This window comes from Pristis pectinata, chromosome 15 (genome assembly GCF_009764475.1).
Source record: "Pristis pectinata isolate sPriPec2 chromosome 15, sPriPec2.1.pri, whole genome shotgun sequence".
In the NCBI taxonomy this organism is placed as follows: Eukaryota; Metazoa; Chordata; class Chondrichthyes; order Rhinopristiformes; family Pristidae; genus Pristis; species Pristis pectinata.
In genome coordinates, this window is record NC_067419.1 from 39,623,922 (window position 1) to 39,643,330 (window position 19,409).

Sequence of the window (19,409 nt, forward strand, 5' to 3'; positions counted from 1 at the left end):
ACAGGTTTCTCCAGCACTGGCTTCTTTTCATCCTTTCCTTTTTGATTACCTCCCAATTTAATCTCCGGTTTACCTGGATTGCCCTTGTAACTCTTTTGAAAGGTTTTAGGTTGTCCCCATTTGGATTTATGGGTTAAAGCATAATCATCTGCCAACCTAGCAGTTTCTTGTAAAGTTTCCACTGCCTTTTCATTTAAATATGTTGTTAATTCAGCTGGAACACATCTTTTAAAGTCCTCCACTAATATCAATTCTTTCAATTTATCAAAATCCCCACCTACATTTTTAGCCACGTACCATCGTTCAAAACATATTCTCTTTCCATTGGCAAATTCCATATAAGTCTGATCTGCAGATTTCCTCAAGTCTCTAAATTTTTGTCTATAAGCTTCAGGTACTAATTCATAGGCCTTCAATATAGCTTGTTTTACCTTGGTATAATCGGCTGCATCCTCAGCAGACAAAGCAGAATAAGCTTTTTGAGCTTTACCTTTAATCACACTCTGCACCATAAGAGACCATCCTTTCTTTGGCCAGTCTGAACTCACAGCAACCTTCTCAAAGTGTTGGAAATACTGATCAACCTGATCTTCCTCAAAAGGAGGGACTAATCGAACCTCCCTGCTGGCTGAAAAACCATCATCAGAATCAGATTCCAAACTCTTTCGCTTCATTTGTAAATCATGCTGCCTCTGTTTCTCTTTCTCCTCACTATCCAGCTCCGTCCTCTTCAATTCCATCTGCTTCATTGCTAGATCAGCCTCTAACTTCATCCGAGTTAGCTCTCGATCAGTCTCTAATTTCTTTTGTTTGGCCTCTAATCTCTTTTGTCCCAACTCGACCTTCAGTCGTGTTTGTTCTAACTCCATCTTTGCTATCTGCACCTGTCTAACAGGTCTCTATGACTCACCCCCAGAAAACTCTTCTAACTGTTCTAATTCTTCCTCCTCCAGATCCTCCAACTCCACTGGTTGAAAAGTCACATCAGAAGTCACTGGTTTACTCTCAGGAAACTCAACTACCTCACTCAACTCAAACACTTCCTTCTCCAAATAATAGTCAACTATCATTCTATGAATAACTGCTTTTCTCATAGACTGCTTTACTTCTGTAAGGTTTAGCTTTGTAGCAATCTTTATCAAATCATCCTTTTTCGCCACCTCCAATCCCTGTGGGGTTGGTGACTCCAAAGATGCCTTAATATCCATTGCTGCTGGTTTCCACACACACACAAGCCAATTAAAAAGAATTTATCAGACCTCCCTCAAAAATCTTTGGATTGAATCCTGAACAAATCTCGTCAATCTGGGGAACGATCCCAGACGACACTCGTTAATCTTTGGATTGGATCCTGGACGAGCCCCCAATTTTGTCACGAACCAGCAACAAAAGAAACACACTGAGCATGATTCAGTGTTAAAAACTATTTTATTAATCACTACTTATGGTAATACGTAAAATAAAAGTAAAAATGTTAGTATGTTAGAATTCAAAAGTGTTAAACCTTGAACGTTAACCCCAAAACTAAACTCTTCGTGTGTGTATGACAAAGTCCCAAACTCCAAGTTCCGGAATGGTTCTTAAAGTTCAGTTCCGCAAGCCATAAGGTGAAACATGAGCAAGGGCTTCTTCAACAACCACCGTTGTCTGAAGATAAGATGTAGACGTAGAGAAACATAGAGAGAGTAAATATGAAATCCAAATGTTCCACGATGGAACCCAAACGACACTTCAGTGTTTACTCGGTAGTGACTTCCTCACCCCGAAAAGCATCCGAATCGTGGTCGTCCACACACAAATACCTGTTTCCTTCTACAGGTCAGCAACAAAGTGAACTCCACCGGATTACTTCCAACTTCCATACATGGATTTCAGTGGCAGACACAGTTATAGTGTCTCATCCATCGATAGAGAAAACTAGCAGGCTGGTGTCTCTCTCCCTTCTCTCTCTCTCCCTTCTTCTTCTTCTAACTTCTTCAACAATGTCATTGCGTCCTTTATCTTCTATTGACATAAACATGCCCCACACACAAATACACACACACTCTCTATCTTAAAGGGACATTCACTGAGTCAGTAACACTTTGGTATCCAGGATATCTTCACAACATAATGAGTGTCTCTTCCTTATACTGACTGACTGTAGCTTTTCGAGAATGCTACCACTGTCTCAAGGACAACTCAGGAATGGCAATAAATCTTATAACACCCAAATCCCTAGGATAGTCATAAAGTCATACAGCACAGAAACTAGCCCTTCAGCCCATCATGTCTATGCTGACATTTTTGCCTAAAGTCAACATTAAAAAATACTTCTTCAGTGAAGAATTGAGATCATCAACTTGCTCCCTGGAAGGACAGACCTGTGAGTTTTACATGACTCTTGAAGCAACCTGATGCTATAATGGAGCAACAAGGAATCTGCAGGAGGAACTCAGAGAGTTGAGCAGCATCTGCGGGGGGAAAAGATTTGTCAAAACCTTGCATCAGGTCCTGAAACATTGACAATTCCTTTGTCAGGCAGCCTGCAAGTGTCGCCACGCTTCCAGCACCAACATGACATGCCCACAACTTCCTAACCCGTATGTCTTTGGAAACCGGAGCACCCAGACGAAACCCACGCAGACACAGGGAGAACGTACAAACTCCTTACAGACAGTGGCTGGAATTGAACCCAGGTCACTATCACTGTAAAGGCATTATGCTAACTACTACTCTATCAACCACTCCTTGTGTAAAATATTTATCCCTCAGATCCCCTTTAAAACTTCTTCCTCCTACCTTCATCCTGTGCCCCCTTGCTTTTGATAGCCCTCAGGCAAGGCAGGATTGGTAATGAGGGAGTGGGGAAGGCTCACTCCAATGAAGTCCTCTTCCTGACAAAAAGCTTGCAGTCTGGTCTTGCCACAAGCAGAACCCTCTTTCTTCAGATAGATAAGCAAATCACAACAGCAACTTGGAACTCAAAATGTCCACTACTCAAAATGTCTGTGTATGCAGTTCAATGACTAAAGCTGAGGCAACCTAGGTGAAGATATTGTCATGGTTCCAAGTGCTGGTTCTCAATTCTGCCCCTTATCCCCATTGGTGGTGTCTTGTTGTGCAGCACATGGTTTCCATGCACTATTATTTGCCTAATGAGACACACCTGAGTTCCATCAGGAGACTAGTATAAGAACCCTGGTTTCACAGACACTGGTTGCTAGATTATTGGTCTATCTTTGGGTATACTTTGTCTCCTGGCTGCTTAGAGCTGTTAACTCTAGAGCAGTCCTGGTTTCACTGTTTCTGTGTCGGGACTCCCGAGGCTAGATTCCTTCTGTTCTGTGTTCAGTTCCAAGGAAGCATCCTGACTCCAGTGTCAGACCAGTGTTCTGCATTTGGGTTCTCTGTGATATTGCTCTTTGTGTGACATTGTGACAGATATAGGTTGAACAGGTTCCATTTGCCTGTAGATTAGCTCCACTCCAGCTGGAAGGTTATTGGAGGTGACCTGCAGCTCTGCAGTGAGAAAGCTGTTGGGGCGACAATGCAACCTTGCTTGACCCCAGTTTGTAGTGATATTAGGTACTATTTATTCATTACAGCACAGGAAGAGGCCACCTGGCCCTTTGGATCCATATAAGCTCCTAGCAGAGCAATCCCACTCCCTCTCTTTTCCCTTGTACACTTGCAAATTTCTGCATGCCCATCAATTCCCCTGTCATTCTTTTCCCAGTTAATGACATGAAGGAATAATTTACAGCATCCTATTAACCTACCAACACACCTTTGGGATCTGGAAGGAAACTGGGGGACCCAGCAGAAACCATGTGGTCACAGGGAGAACTTGTAACTCACACAGACAGCAGGTGAAGTCAAGATCAAATCATGTTCCCTGGAGTTGTGGATAGCAGCACCAGCTACAGTGCCACGGTTGCACTCAAGCAGGCTACATGGACTATCAGGCAGATCAAAGCACTGGAGAGACACACTGACATTATCTCAAGAAAATCTTCCAAATCCATTGGTAGGATAAGCAACCAGCCAGTGTCTTCTCCCTTGCCAACATCCCCAGCAATGAGACAATTACAGTGTCCAGTTTAGTTGTGTAGGTCACAATGCCCAACACCAGACATTCTAGTTCAAGCTGTGTCAAAAGAAGTGATTATGGGATGGACAGAAGAGAAGATCGAAAGGTATACACAGGAATACAAAGCCTCCTTTAAAAGATGTAACTGTTCTGACTCTTGGATAGGATAGGATAAGATAAGGGGTACAGAGTTCAAGAGCCGCAAGGTGATGTTGCAGAACTCTGGTTTGACCACACTTGGAGTATTGTGTTCAGTTCTGGTCGCCTCATTATAGGAAGGATGTGGAAGCTTTAGAGAGGGCGCAGGGGAGATTTACCAGGATGTTGCCTGGATTGGAGAGCACATCTTATGAGGATAGGTTGAGTGAGCTAGGGCTTTTCTCTTTGGAGAGAAGGAGGATGAGAGGTGACTTGATAGAGGTGTACAAGATGATGAGGCATAGATTGAGTGGACAGTCAGAGACTTTTTCCAAGGGTGACAAACGCTAACACGAAGGGACATAATTTTAAGGTGATTGGAAGAAGGTATAAGGGGGATGTCAGGAGTAAGTTTTTTTTACACAGAGAGTGGTGGGTGTATGGAACGCATTGCCTGCAGAGGTTGTGGGGGCAGATACATTAGGGATATTTAAGAGACTCTTAGATAGGTGCATGAATGATAGAGAAATGGAGTGCTATGTGGGAGGGAAGGGTTAGATAGATCTTCGAGCAGGATAAAATGTCAGCACAACATTGTGGGCCGAAGGGCCTGTACTGTGCTGTAGTGGTCTATGTTCTAAGATAAGATTATTAGTCACATGTACATCAAAACTCACAGTGAAATGAATCTTCTGCGTAGAACGTTCTGGGGGCAGCCCGCAAATGTCGCCACGCTTCCGGCACCAACATAGCATGCCCACAACTTCCTAACCCATGTGTCTTTTTGGAATGTGGGAGGAAACCCAAACAGACACTGGGGGAACGTACAAACTCCTTACAGACAGAAGCCTGAATTGAACCCGGGTCGCTGGGACTGTAATAGCGTTACACTAACCGCTACACTACCGAAATCCCTGGTCCATGACAACTCAGGGTGGAGAAGGGCCATTCAGGATGGCATTGAGAGCCTCAGAAGCTAAGTGGAAGGAGTAGAAGGACTACAGCACCTCTCACATTATCTGCCTGCCCACCCCATCAAGCCCCTCCAATCATAATAACATGAGAAGTAGGAGCAGCAGTAGGCTGTACAACCCTTTGAACCTGCTTTGCCGTTCACCAAAATCAAGGCTGCGTCTGTGGGTCCCACAGCAACCCCAGCAGCTACCTCAGAATGCACAGAACCATAGTGGATTCAAGTCATCCTTGGACCTGAGGGAATGTAAGAAGAGGAATGGTTTATCAGGTAATCATGGCTTTCCACGAAAGCTATTGCATGCATTATTCAAGACTGTCATTCAATAGGAGTAGAGTGGAGCTGCTGCCTCACAGCTCCAACGACCTGAGTTCAATCCTGACCTCCGGTTCTCTCTGTGTGGAGTTTGCACATTTTCCCTACAACGTCATAGTTTTCCTCCAGGTGCTCTAGTTTCCTCCCACATCTCAAAGATGTGCATGTAGGTTAATTGGTCACTGTAAATTGCCCCTTGAGTAAGTGGGTGGAAGGGGAGTCAGAGGGAGTTAATGGAAGTGTGAGGGAGTTAATGGAAGTGTGAGCTAGATAAGTGGGCGAAGGGGATTAATGGGACTGCTCTGAGAGCTGGCATAGACTTAATGGACTGAATGGCCTCCTTCTGTCATAAGGAAACCAAGAATACACATAAATCATGCATCACACTAAAGGAAAGCCTTGAGCTTGTCAGTTGTTTCAAGCACAAGTAAGAGTATAATGCAATTAGTGGAGCAGACATCAGGAACAGAGTCCAAACCAGATGTATTGTTAATAATTAAAGTTTAATGTGTACTGACGAGCTGTGGCGAGCGGGTAAGGGGAACTGTTGGCTTCTTTCATTGACTAACTATTTCAGGAACTGCTAAGAGCTTTCGAGGTCTGCTGGAGTAGGTGTATGCCACAATCTTGAGTGAAGGAAAAAACATTCTGCTTGGTTGTTATGACTACTCGTTGCCTGATTGAATGTTTTAAAGCAAATTATTATAAGGTTGCACTTCACCTGAAGAGGTAATTGAGAACAGTGCTGACAGCAATTAAAAATCAAAGACACAACAGACACAGTAAATGAGAAATAAAAACAGATTAAGCTGAAAAGACTCAACAGGCCAGGCAGCATCTGCAGAAAGGGAAACTGAGGTAACATTTCAGGTCAAAGGCCCTTCATCAGAACACTATACATGAATATTTAATTTGTGAAAGCTATATTTATAATTCAAAAGAGTGTACCAATGAAGAAGTTGTGGTCACATTGTACAATTAGGGCTGATGTATGTCAGCTGATGAACAAGCTAGAAGCCATGTGGAAGCACTTGTTGGACAAATTAATGCCAGCTCCTTCAACACAGAAGCAGTGTTGGCCCAACATGATCACACTGGCCATTTGGAAGAGCACTTCTTGTGCTCTTTCTCTGTGCAAAGTTTTTAAAAAATTGCAAGGTTATTTCAAAGGGCTTTAAAGAGTCTACTGTAGCTCTAGAGTCAGATAGAAACCTGCAGATTGTCCACCCTCTCTAGTCAACCAGATGGGTTTTTAAATGTTAATCCCAAAATTTCATTATTATCTTTTCTAATTCTAAATTTTAATTTCAGGATTTATTACCTGAATTTAAATTCCCTAGCTGTATGAAAAATGCTATGATGCTGGAGGAATTCAGCAGGCCAAGTAGCATCCGTGGAGAAAAACAGGTGGTCAACGCTTCAGGTCAGGACCCTTCTTCAGGCCTAGAGTTCCTCCAGCATCGTAAGTGTTTTTCATCGAGGTTCCAGCATCTGCAGTCCTTTGTTTCCCTAGCTGTAGGGTAGGGCTTGTGCTCTTTCCTTTGGACCTAGTCACTGGCGCTCCAACTGAGACTACATGTCATAGCTTTAGTCAGCCATGAGGCATGTTGGCCTGGATTCTGGAGGATGTTACTGTCAGCATTTGTTGTCCATGCCCCATGTAACTAATTGCAATTTTGGGACTCTGGTACTGTGGAAGTAGAGATTAATGCGAACTTGATGGTAGTAGTCAGATTTTCGGCAGATGAGGCAATTGAAGAAGCAGAGAAAATGAAATGGGGAATGCAATCTGTGATATCTTGGATTTGTCCAATGAATAAAGAAAAACCCATTTGGTCCCATATGGAATCCATATGGAAAAGGAAATCATTTGGCTCTTAGAAAGAGCTCTGGTAACCCAATTACATGAGCCAATATTTAATCCTAAACCAACATCAATAGAAACTCATTACCTGGTCACTATCACATCGCTGTTTGTTGAGTTTTGCTGGAATAAGGAAACAATTCTTCTTTTATACTCACTTTGCAGGATGTGGCATCACTGCAAGGTCAACATTGATTACCTGTCCTTAGTTGCCCTTGAAAAGGTAATGCTTAAAGTGTGGCAGTCCTTTTGGTGAAGGTAATTCAACATGGCTTGAGATTGGGTCAGGAGTTCCAGGACTCTGACTCTCCAGAACTCCCTGTCCCAGTGTGACCTAGTCCTGCTCCCACTTCTTGTATTATGATGTTCTTGTGTATTTATACTCATCACAATATGTGTAACATATTTACATTTCTATTTTTTTTTACATTTACTTCTTCAAAAATTAATTTTGTTGTGGAATCAACCTCACCCACCTGAGATTTAATAAGTGCTATATTCATATATTCACATGTAAAACTATTCACATTCACATATTCACATATAAACATAATCAAAGACCCCACCCACCAGGGTCATTCTCTCTTCTCTCCTCTTCCATTGGGTAGAAGATACAGGAGCCTGAGGGCATGTACTACCAGACTTAAGGACAGCTTCTACCCCACTGTGATAAGACTATTGAACGATTCCCTTCTACGATGAGATGGACTCTGACCTCATGATCTACCTTGTTGTGACCTTGCACCTTATTGCGCTGCACTTTCTCTGTAGCTGTGACACTTTACTCTGTACTGTTATTGTTTTTACCTGTACTACAGGTAGTACAGGTAAATGTAACTGCACTGTGTAATGAATTGACCTGTACGATCGGTATGCAAGACAAGTTCTTCACTGTACTTTGGTACAAATGACAATAATAAACCAATATCAATACCACCACAGGGCTGCTTTTCTGGTTTTGGATATTGTCTGAAGCTCCACATTAAGCATTGCGCATTCCCTGTTGTGTCTATGTGCCGTGAGATTGGTAATGTGGGCAATATTTATAGATTTCATAGAATCGTAGAGTCATACAGCAAGGAAACAGGCCACTCAGTCCATCATATCCATGCTGACCAGTGGGGAACCCATCCGTATTAATCCGACCTTCCAGTAGTTGGCCGGTAGCCTTTGGTGCTGAGGTGATTCAAATGCTCCTCTAGACTCTTCTTAAATGCTGTTAATGATTCTGCTTCTGACGTTCTCTCAGGCAGTATATTCCAGGTACTCACCACTCTCTGGGTGAAAAACATTCTCCTCAGATCCCGTCTAAGTCTCTTCCCCCTTCTCCTAAATCTGTCTTCTAAGTCTTATTTACCTTTGATACGGGGAAAAGTTCCCTGCTGCCTACCTCAATCATGTCACCTCTTAACCTCCTCCATTCCAGCCCCAATCTCTCCAGTCTCTCTTCATTACTGAAACACTCCATCCCAGGCAACGTCCTGGTGAATCTTCTCTGCACCCTTTCCAGCACTATCACATCTTTTCTATAATGTGGTGGATTTCATCACTTTAGAAATTCTTAATTTAAATAGAATGAATCAATGACATTTTTTCCTCTCAATTCAGAAAGATTTTGCAGGTTGTTGCTAAAAGCTGAGATTTTGTCCACTGCAATATTACCAACTGTGGCTCAGTTGTGAGTCCAGATAATTTTGGCTCCAAGTCCACCTCCAGAACCTTAAATGCAGATATTTAGCCTTACCCTCCACTGTACGACTAGGAGAGCGCAGCAGTGCCACAACCACAGCCTAGCAGTTGAAAGGTTAAATCAAGCTTCAATCTATTCTCTTGGGTGGAGGTAAGTAATCTAACGTTGCTACTTGTAGGTGATCTAGGTGTAAGGAAAAACACTTATCATGGTTCTACCATGTTGTTTAATGATACTCAGTCTTTAATGGGTTAATACCATGTGCAAAGGCTAAAGTGGAATATTTGTTGAATATGTGCAGAGTTGTACCACTAATGATGGCTCATAATGTCTGTGTTGAGGTAAACTTATTTTAGCAGATTTTCTAGCCAGTGGTTTCCTTTGTGGTGTGATCATGTTTCTTTGGTTACATGAAGAATAGGGCAGACCAGTTGATAGTCGGACTTTCTCTTTAACTGGATTTGTTAACTGATGTTAAGGAAATTGGCAAAGCTACCCCTCACTTTGGAGGTCCCCAACAGAAGGAGGGATGTGAGATATCTTTTGCTATTGACTATAAGCAATGGTTACTGGCTTTTGTATTAAATGGAAGTTAGTTATAAATCTCTGGCATGTTAGTTTCTTCTTATATCAGCATCAATCAGACCTGAACTATAACTAGATGTTTCTGTGGTGATGTAACATTGGGGAATTGCACCTTAATATACTGCCCAAAGCATTATCCTTCAATCTACATTGCTAAGAGAAGTTCATCTGGTCAATGCTTTTTGTGGGAGCTTAATATGTGAAAGTTAGCCGTTATGTCTCCAGCACTGAAAGAGTAACTAGATTTCAATAAAACTATCTACAAAAAAAAACTTTGTACATCCAAAAGATGGTATGTAAGTGAAACTCCTTTCATTTTAATTAGTGTTAAAAGCCCACTTCATGAGTAATGTATTATTATTGAATTAGGTTAAGTGAATCTAACCAAATTTTGTCAGCTGTGCATCAACATTTGAAAATTGCACTGTAAGAATTATTCACTTCTTCCCGATTCTCTTCCGTCCACTTCACAACTCTGCTGTCTATTAAAAAGCCTTTGGCAAACTTTTTGTTCTCTGTTTGCAAGAAGCCACAAGGCAGTGATGCAAACACTGTCAAACAGTGTCATGTAGAGGAAATGACACAATGCACTTCCGGGTTTTTCTTCATCTTCAGGTCAAAACACATCTCTAACATTTTCAGCATTTTTACACTACACTATGATGTCCATACAACTATTCTGAAGCAAAAACACCAATACCAGCCCTAAGGACAGATTTTGTTGGCTGATGGGAGCACCTATTGCTTTGGAACCTGTAGCAACAACAAACAGATCTTCTATCTGTTATACACACCGTTGGAGTTGATTTTGATTTCAGTTTATGCTCTCAAAGTAAGGTAATTAGCCTTACTGCCCTGTTGCCACTTGCTTTGGGATCAACACTATCTTAAAATGGGGCTTATGTCTAGGTCTTTGCAGCTCCTGCCAGATTGCATACATGGGAGCTCTGAGATTTGACCCAGAGTCACCGGTGATTTATACGAATTGTGCTCTGTACTGGCAGCTTGTCTGCTGTATTTAAACAACGGTGGACTGTGGACATTGATTGGGCCTATTGCCAATCCTTTCGGATGGGTAGATCGATACCTGCTTCCTGCCCAATAACCACTGCACACTGACCATGCCCTGGCCTTTGACCCTCTGCAAACTCAACAAAGCCCCAGAAACAAAGATTGTACTCATTGAGTTCAAATGAGATGTCAATGAAAAAAGTTCAATGGCAAGTGGAGGGTAACAACAGAGACAAGAGCAGCTTCCAAACCTTTTCATTTGTAAATCGAAATTTAAAAGGAAAGTCTTGTGGTTCTACAGAGACTTCTGCAGTCTTTGGACATCTGAAAATATTTCACATTCAGTGAAGAGCTTTTGGAAATCTAGTCAACATTGTAGTGCATGAAACATGGCAGTCAATTTGCACAGGAAGCTCTCACAAGCAAAATGGTAGTAATGACTAAATAATAATAGTGACAGTAATAATGAGTGATGATATGCGATGCCTGTGGTTTGTACTGCTCATGGAACATTGCAGAGACTGCAGGTTCTACTTTGATTTCAAAGGAACGGAATTTGGAAGGGGAGTACTAATACAACGTGCCTTGCACAAGTGACCAGGAAGAGACTTTTACCCTAATCTGTTGCTTGAAGGATCAATGTTGGGATGGACATCAGGCACCGCCAGCTCTCCCTTAAGGCAGTGCCATGGAACCATTCACATCCAGGTGGGAGGGCAGATTGGTTTTCATGCCTCACCTGAAATACAGCAGCAATGATAGTGCAGGCTCCCTCCCAGTACTGCACTGGAACGTCCTGAGGTGGGATTTGAACCCTTAACTTTGTGACTCAGAAATTAGAACCTTGCCAAGCTGAGTCACAGCTGAAATACTGAGGGGGAAAGTTCTTTCTGAATTCTGTTAAAGGAGAACAAACCCACACTGTTACTGATATGGCAATTTGCTTTAAGGTATTTTGTTAGTGATTCAACTGCTTTTCTGCCTCTTAAAATGTCACAGCACACTGAAGTATTAAATTATATCCTTCATCTTCTAGAGTTGTTACACATCAATATTTCATGAGTACATACTGTAATTATTCATTCATCAGAGGTGATGCGTTCTGCTATTGTATAAATATTCCAAATTCTAGATCTGAGCTTTGAACTTTTAATTCCCCTGCTTGTGCTGTGGTGTATTAATGTATAATATATAACTAACTCTTGTATAGAATGTAATGATATCATCAGGTGTCTATAAGGGGGCGGCATGGTAGAATAGCCGTTAGAGTAATGCTAATGCTGCACCAGTCCGAAGACTGCAGAAGTCTCTGTAGAATCATTGGTTGGTGTTATACTTCCGGTTCAATTCCGGCCGCTGTCTGTAAGGAGTTTGTACGTTCTCCCCATATCTGTGTGGGTTTCCTCTGGGTGCTCTGGTTTCCTTCCACATTCCAAAGGCATACAGGTTAGGAAGTTGTGGACATGCTATTTTGGTGCTGGAAGCGTGGCGACACTTGTGGGCTGCCCCCAGAACACTCTATGCAAAAGATGCATTTCACTGTGTGTTCCGATGTTCATGAGACTAATAAAGAAATCTTATCTTATAAGCACCACATGTTGTTGAACCTTGCTGTTCAGAAGTTCCTACTGTCCATGAATGGTTGGAGATTTCCCTCAGATAGTCCAAGGTCCATCTCAAAACACAGTATAATTGACACCAAGGATAGTCCTCATTTCCTCCGCAGATTGGTACTGAGGGCCAAAGTCATTGAGTGTAACATTGTCATTGCATTTTCAAAGAATTGCTCCAAGAGCACCCTCTCTTAGGGAGATACAGCACCAAAATAGTTCCTTTGGCCAACTGGGTCTGTTCCAACCATCAACCATCCATTTATAGCAATCCTACACAAATCCCATTTTTTCATTCTCCCCACGTTCTCATCAACTCCCCCCAGATTCTACCACTCACCTCACACATCAGGTGCAATTTGCAATGGCCAATTAACTCACCAACCCGCATGTCTTTGGGATGTGGGAGAAAAGTGGAGCATCCAGCGGAAATCCATGTGGACACAGAGGAGCATGCAAATTCCACACTGACAGCCCACAAGATCAGTACAGAACCCAGGTGTCTGGTGCTGCAAAGCAGTGGCTCGACCAGCTGCACCTCTGTGTCACCCGTGGGAGAAACAGTGAGTAGTGGGATTGTTGCGCTAAAGTCCATCAAGGTGCTGTAACTTTGGAGAGAATTGGCATCATCAGTGGACAGGTCCGTCCATAGTTTATGGGATGACAGGATGCAGTCTAAGCTGATAGAACACAGAATTGACACAGAGTTGACTTTGTATAGTAGCTACTTTACAAGTAACTGCAGTGAGGGACAACAAGGTTTCAAAGCCTCTGTGATGTTAACTAACATATCTGCAGATTTTTCCTGATTGAGAAGAATACTTCCAGCAAGTGATCTACCCTTAGTATAGAGCATAGTCACACTCAGAACTTATTCAGAAGAGGTTTTGGAACTAATGTATAGTATGCAATAAATCTTATTATTTAAAGTTGTCAATATTTGTGGCCTGAGCCGAATTTTGTTTGGTGAAGATTGGCTTGCACAATTGAAACTCATTTGGAAGGACCGCTTCATCTTTAGAGAGATATGCTAAAGTCCCGTGTAGTACACTGTTGTCCAAATTTGACATGGAAAATAAGAGGTTCATGAACTTGTGTGTATGCTTTCTTATTTTTGTAAAGATTCAGCTATATGTGGATACTTAACCATTGATTGGAACAGGAAGGCTTGTAGTGTAAAGAAACAGCTGAGCCAACTAACGTTTGTTTCACATGGTGCAAGAATTAGCAAAAAACATAGACAGAGCTACGAATGAAACAATGATGGACTTGACTGTCTTGGCAGCTAGAATCTCTGATAATAGTTCACTGATCTCCAATCCCATTGGGTGCAAACAGACCTGTATATAAAGCAGGAAATCTGCTTCAACTGTTACAGATGGGGAGAGTTAGTTAGGTTGGATCCATGCCTCTGTGGTCTAATGCTCAAAGAAGATAAACATTAAAAATCAAACATTAAGGAAGGAACAACCTTTCAGCATCTCCCTTCTGCCTGATGCAGTTTAGTTACTGTGTGACTGTTCTGCATTAAGTTTGTTTTTTATGACCCATGTGTTACATCTGTACGTTGTCAGGAAATCAATCTCTGTCCATTTACCAATATGGCTTGGGCCTGAACTCTTCAACACCAAGTTCACAAGATCACAAGACAAAGGAGCAGAAGTAGGCCATTTGGCCCATCGAGTCTGCTCCATGAGCTAAACTAAAACTATTCCTATCTAGCCCCAATTTCCGGCCTTATCCCCATATCCCCTGATACTTTGACTAATTAGATACCTATCAATCTCGTCCTTAAATGCCCCCAATGATTGGGCCTCCACAGCTGTACGTGGCAAAGAATTCCTTAATTTCACTACCCTCTGGCTAAAGAAATTTCTCATTTCTGTTTTAAACCGGTACCCTCTAATTCTAAGATTGTGCCCTCTGGTCCTGGACTCACCCACCAAGGGAAACAGCTTAACCACATCTACTCTGTCCAGTCCTTTGAACATTCTAAATGTTTCTATGAGGTCCCCTCTCATTCTTCTGTACTCCAATGAGTACAGTCCAAGAGCCGACAAGCACTCCTCATATGTGAGCCCTTTCATTCCAGGAATCATCCTCGTTAATCTTTTCTGAACCCTCTCCAACATCAGTACATCCTTCCTAAGATAAGGGGTACAAAACTGCACACAGTATTCCAAATGAGGCCTCACCAGTGCCCCATAGAGCCTCATCAACACTTCCTTACTTTTATACATTATACCTCTCGAAATAAATGCCAACATAGCATTCGCTTTCTTTACCGCCAATCCGACCTGGTGGTTAACCTTTAGGGTATCCTGCACAAGTACCCCCAAGTCCCTTTGTACTTCTGTACTTTGAATTTTCTCCCCATCTAGATAATAATCTGCCCGTTTCTTTCTTTTTCCAAAGTGTACAACGGCACATTTCTCAACATTGAATCTCATCTGCCATTTCTTTGCCCATGTTGGTGGGCTACCCACTCCAATGGCAGAGAAGCCTTCAGGAACTTGCAGGCTCCGGCCTCATTTACCTATGTCAGGTGAGGTGCCGATGGTGAATTGTTCACTGATTTGAAGCCTGAAATTGGAAGCGAGGTTGCTGCTGTCAGAGTGAGTTGGGTGAGGGGTTTGGGGGTTGAGGACTGGAGTCTGCGAGTTCCCATCCCTCCAAGACTGCAAGGATTATCGCTGATGTCATAAAAACTATTCCAAGGTACTGTCCGTGAGGTTTTGCAGTCATACTTATAAATTGCTGACAGTTCTGTGAACATATAGTAAAGTCCTATACCACTTCTGGAGTGGAGTTTGTTATAGCCCAAGATTCACTGCGTAAAGCTGTTGTCCTCCTGAATCCTGAGTGCCTCCGGGATGGGATTTGACTTTAGGGTGACAGACAGGCAGGGTGCTGTTGATAAGTAAAGAGTTAATAAAAATGCTTCAATACTTTCTTTTCCTTGCAGGCATGTACGGATATGTGTAGGCTTTTTCCTTTAGCTGAGTCTCTTCCTTCCCATTGGGCAGGCTCCTAACAAGCGGCAATCAATGTTGTCCTCCCAAAACAATGAAAAGTTGGACCTGTGTCCTTTGGTGTTTAGAAGAATGAAGGATGATCTTATTGAAACACTAAGGGGGCATGACAGATTAGATGTGGAGATGTTGACTTTGGTGGCAGAGTCTCAAACAAGGGCACATACTTCTAAGGTAAGAGAACAATTATTAAAAACTGAGATGTGTAGGAATTTCTCCTACAAAAGGCGGGAATCTCTGGAGTTATCTTCCCTGGAGGGTTGAGGAGGAGGGTCATAGGCGTCATTTGAAAATGAGGTAGATAAAGGTTTGAAAGATCAAGGAAATGAAAGTTATGTGGAGCTGGTACAGGAGTTGAATCATGGGACAGATCGGCCATAGTCATACTGAATGGCAGGGCAGGTTTGAGGGGCCTGGTGATCCATTCCTGCTGCTGTTGTCTTCTGTTTTTGGATGGCAGAATGCCTACTTCCACATCCAAAGGGAGGTAGGTAGACACCTTAAACATCCATCAGTAAAACCCTTGGTGATGGGCCAATTTGCTTCAACACAGAGGTGCAACCAGTAGAGCCACTTCATCGACCCGGGTTTAATATTGACCTCTAGCACTGTCTGTGTGAACTTTGCATGTCCTCTTTGTGATCAGGTAGGTTTCCTCCAGGTGCTCTGGTTTCCTCCCATATCCCAAAGATGTATGGGTTGGTAGGTTAACTGGTCACTGTAAATTGTCCCTAGAGTGGAGGTGAGTGACAGAACCTGTGTGGGATTTGATGGGACCGTAGGAAGAATAAAAATGGGATTAATTCTAAAATGAGAGTAAAAAGGAAAAAGCCTACACATTTTAGGATGAGAGATGGTTGATGGCTGGCGTGGAATCGATGGGCTGAAGGGTTCACTTCCATGCTGTATCTCTCTATGACTCTATTACTAATAGGACCCTAAGGTCCCCAGCTCCAATGTGAAGCAGTTACTGTCCTATTCACACAAGGTAATGGGACTGAAGTCAATCCCACACTTGAAAGTTAAAGCAGATCTGTTATACCTGCACAACACAATGGCTACCTAGTGCTGTTGCTGTCATTTGATTAAATCACTCTGACATATGACGTCGGAAGATAAAATTGCATGAATCGTATCTTAAGACACCGACCAGGGAATAATTAGATAAAGAAGAAGGAGAGGAATGAGATCCTTGATGAAAGTCCCAGTGACTGTCAGCAGTATTTTTACACGCCACATGAGAATCTGCTCATTAATTGGATTATGTCTGAAGCTGTTAATTCTACCATCTCCAGCTGAGGAACAGCAGCCATGTCACACCTGTTTAATGTTCTAGGAACCTGGGGAAGCAGCAAATACGACTCATTTAAATTGCACTTCATGCATATAATTAGCTCTGGTTGCTGTGATTAAAGAGTTGTTCTTCATTAAATACCAATACGAAGTATTAGTTGCTGTGACAAGTTGAAGGTGAGACCTCCTATCAAAACCAAACCCTAACAATATCAATACAAAAACCTTTGAAGTAGTTGCTGCAATTTTCTTCTTCATTCTCTCAATGAATGTCTGAGAAACCCAGCAACAGCACAGCTCCAGTCAAACTGAAGCAACCTTAGAGAGCTGACACCTCACAGGCTTTGACTGCAGGACGGAGCCTATTGGTTAAACCTGAGTGCAATAGATTGGGCCTGTTGGTTTTACCCATCCTCAATCGCTCTCTAGGTGGACGACTTACATAAAGGCTGCAGAGATGTTGGAGGATAGAAACTTATGAACTAACCACACTGCACACAGTTCTCAAAATTTACTTCATTTAACTTTAAAGAAACCAAATTTCAGAAGCAGAATGCAATATGCTTATACTACTATAGCACGTGTTTAGACTATGCAAAGCAACTTCGTAGAAACATAGAGTCATAGAATAGTCACAGCACAGAAGGAGATTATTTGGCCCATCATGTCCATGCCAGCTCTCTATCATAGCAACTCATTAGTTTCAAACCCTTGCCCCTTTGCTGTAGCTGTGCAAATGTTTTCTTGTCATATATTTGTCCAATTCCCTTCTGAAGGCCACATGGAACCTGCCTCGACCACATGCAAGCAGTATGTTCCAAATTCGAACTACACGCTGTGTGGAAGAGCTTTTCCTCAAGTGTCTATTAATTCTCTTCCCTTTATTTTATACCTGGGACCTCTTGTCCTCGATTCTTCCACCAGTGGGAGCAACCTTTCACAGTCCACTTTGTCCATATCCCTTGTCATTTAAGTGCCCTGGGATCTGCACCCTTAGTCTACACCAGGTTAGACCTGGTACAAGTAGAGCAGCCTCCTTAAAATGGAGACACAAGAGACTGCAGATGCTGGAATCTAAAATGTCGACTGTCCACTTCCATCCGTAGATGCTGCCTGACCCACTGAGTTCCTCCAGCTTTTTGTGTGGAGCCCCCTTAACATACCTAGGAGAAATCAGCTGCATGGAGAAAAGTTAGTACAGCATTTTATTTGATTTAAATAAGTGATTAAATAAGTGATAAATGATGTTTAATTTTGCGATTGTTTTAGACTTTTAAGTTTTTATTTTTATCCTGAGAAATTGTGCATGTTTATGAATATCCAAGACTTTCATAAGTGCTTAACAACAATGGCAGCTTTGACAGCGGGTGAGACTTGGGGTGGGGCCTCTCTGTGCCAGTGCACTGACGTCTAGCCTCACTGTACGGTTGTTCCCAAGATAAGGTCAGTGGTCCACATTGTCCAGGGTTTCACCATGGACCTGGGTTGGCAGAGGGAGAGGTTATATAGAGGGGACAGGTGGGTAGAGGACCTTTGTTTTGTGGGTGCTATGGATAAAGTCCATTGCTTGATGATGTGGAGCTAGGACCGTGAATGTGCACACGCACATGTCATACAACTACTGTAGCTCAATGAGCGAAGCCAAGGTGGCCTTAGTTCTGGAATGTGCTCACTGTAGGTTGAACAGTTTCCCATTTGTCCTGTAGATTAGCTCCAGTCCAGCAAGAAGCTTGTGGAGGTGAGGTCCAGCACCGTAGCAAGGAAGACTGAGAAAAATATTGGGGAAGGGACGCAGCATTGCTGACTGTCTATGCTGAGATTGAGTCTACTGTGGGCTGGTTGATTAAGATTACGACTGTCATCAAACAGCCAAAAGATGGAGATGAATTTCTGCAGGCAGTCAAATTCGAGAAGGTTACTCCATAGAGCATCTCAGCTAATGGTGTCTAAGGCTCTTGTGTGGATGAAAAAGGCCATGGAGTTATGGATGTTGATCCTTGAATTTTTCCTGGAATTGTGCATTGTATCTCTAAATAGATGGAATCCATACTGCAAATATATCTGTGACTAACGTCAGTCTTTCATCGCATCAAATGGATCTTTTACCTTTCTAATTGAAGCTGGCTTCAGCTCCCTCTCTGTGAGTCATTGGTGATCAATTCAGAGATTAGCACAGCTTGCTCTGTAGAGGGGACCTTTGCTCAGAGATTGCAAGGACAAATCTAAAGTTTTCAAATTACAGCCACAAACCTGTGTTTTTGAAATGTATCTATTAATAATATGTGATAGTTCAGTTTCAAGAATGTTATTTCAATTTGGTCATAATCAAGATTTAACTGAGCCTTGTTGTTTGTGGTGAGAAGCTCATTTGTCTGAATTGTTCAGGAGGAATTCAAGGTAATTCTAATATGTGGCTAACTGAATGAATTAAAAAATTGTACAGTATTTACATCTTACTCAACTTGCATTAATCATTTAACAATTACATTGATGGCGGTTTAATCAGTCTTTGGTGCTGCTTCCATTTTAGTTTCCTGGTATTGAACTTACTTGTGTAACTCGCAGAGAAGTATTATTACACAACATGGTATTTTGCTGTGAGAGCTTTATGTCACATTCCCTATTAAGCTATTCATAGCTCTGTGTGGGCTCCATGTAAAGACTTTCAGAATGCAGAAGTAAAATACTGCAGATGCTGGAAATCTGAAATAAAACACAGGAAAATTGGAGCTACTCAACAGATCAGACAGCATCAGAGAAGAGAGAAAAGAGTTAACCTTTCAGCAGACCAATTTATTCACATCTTGGGACGTTATCAGACAAGAA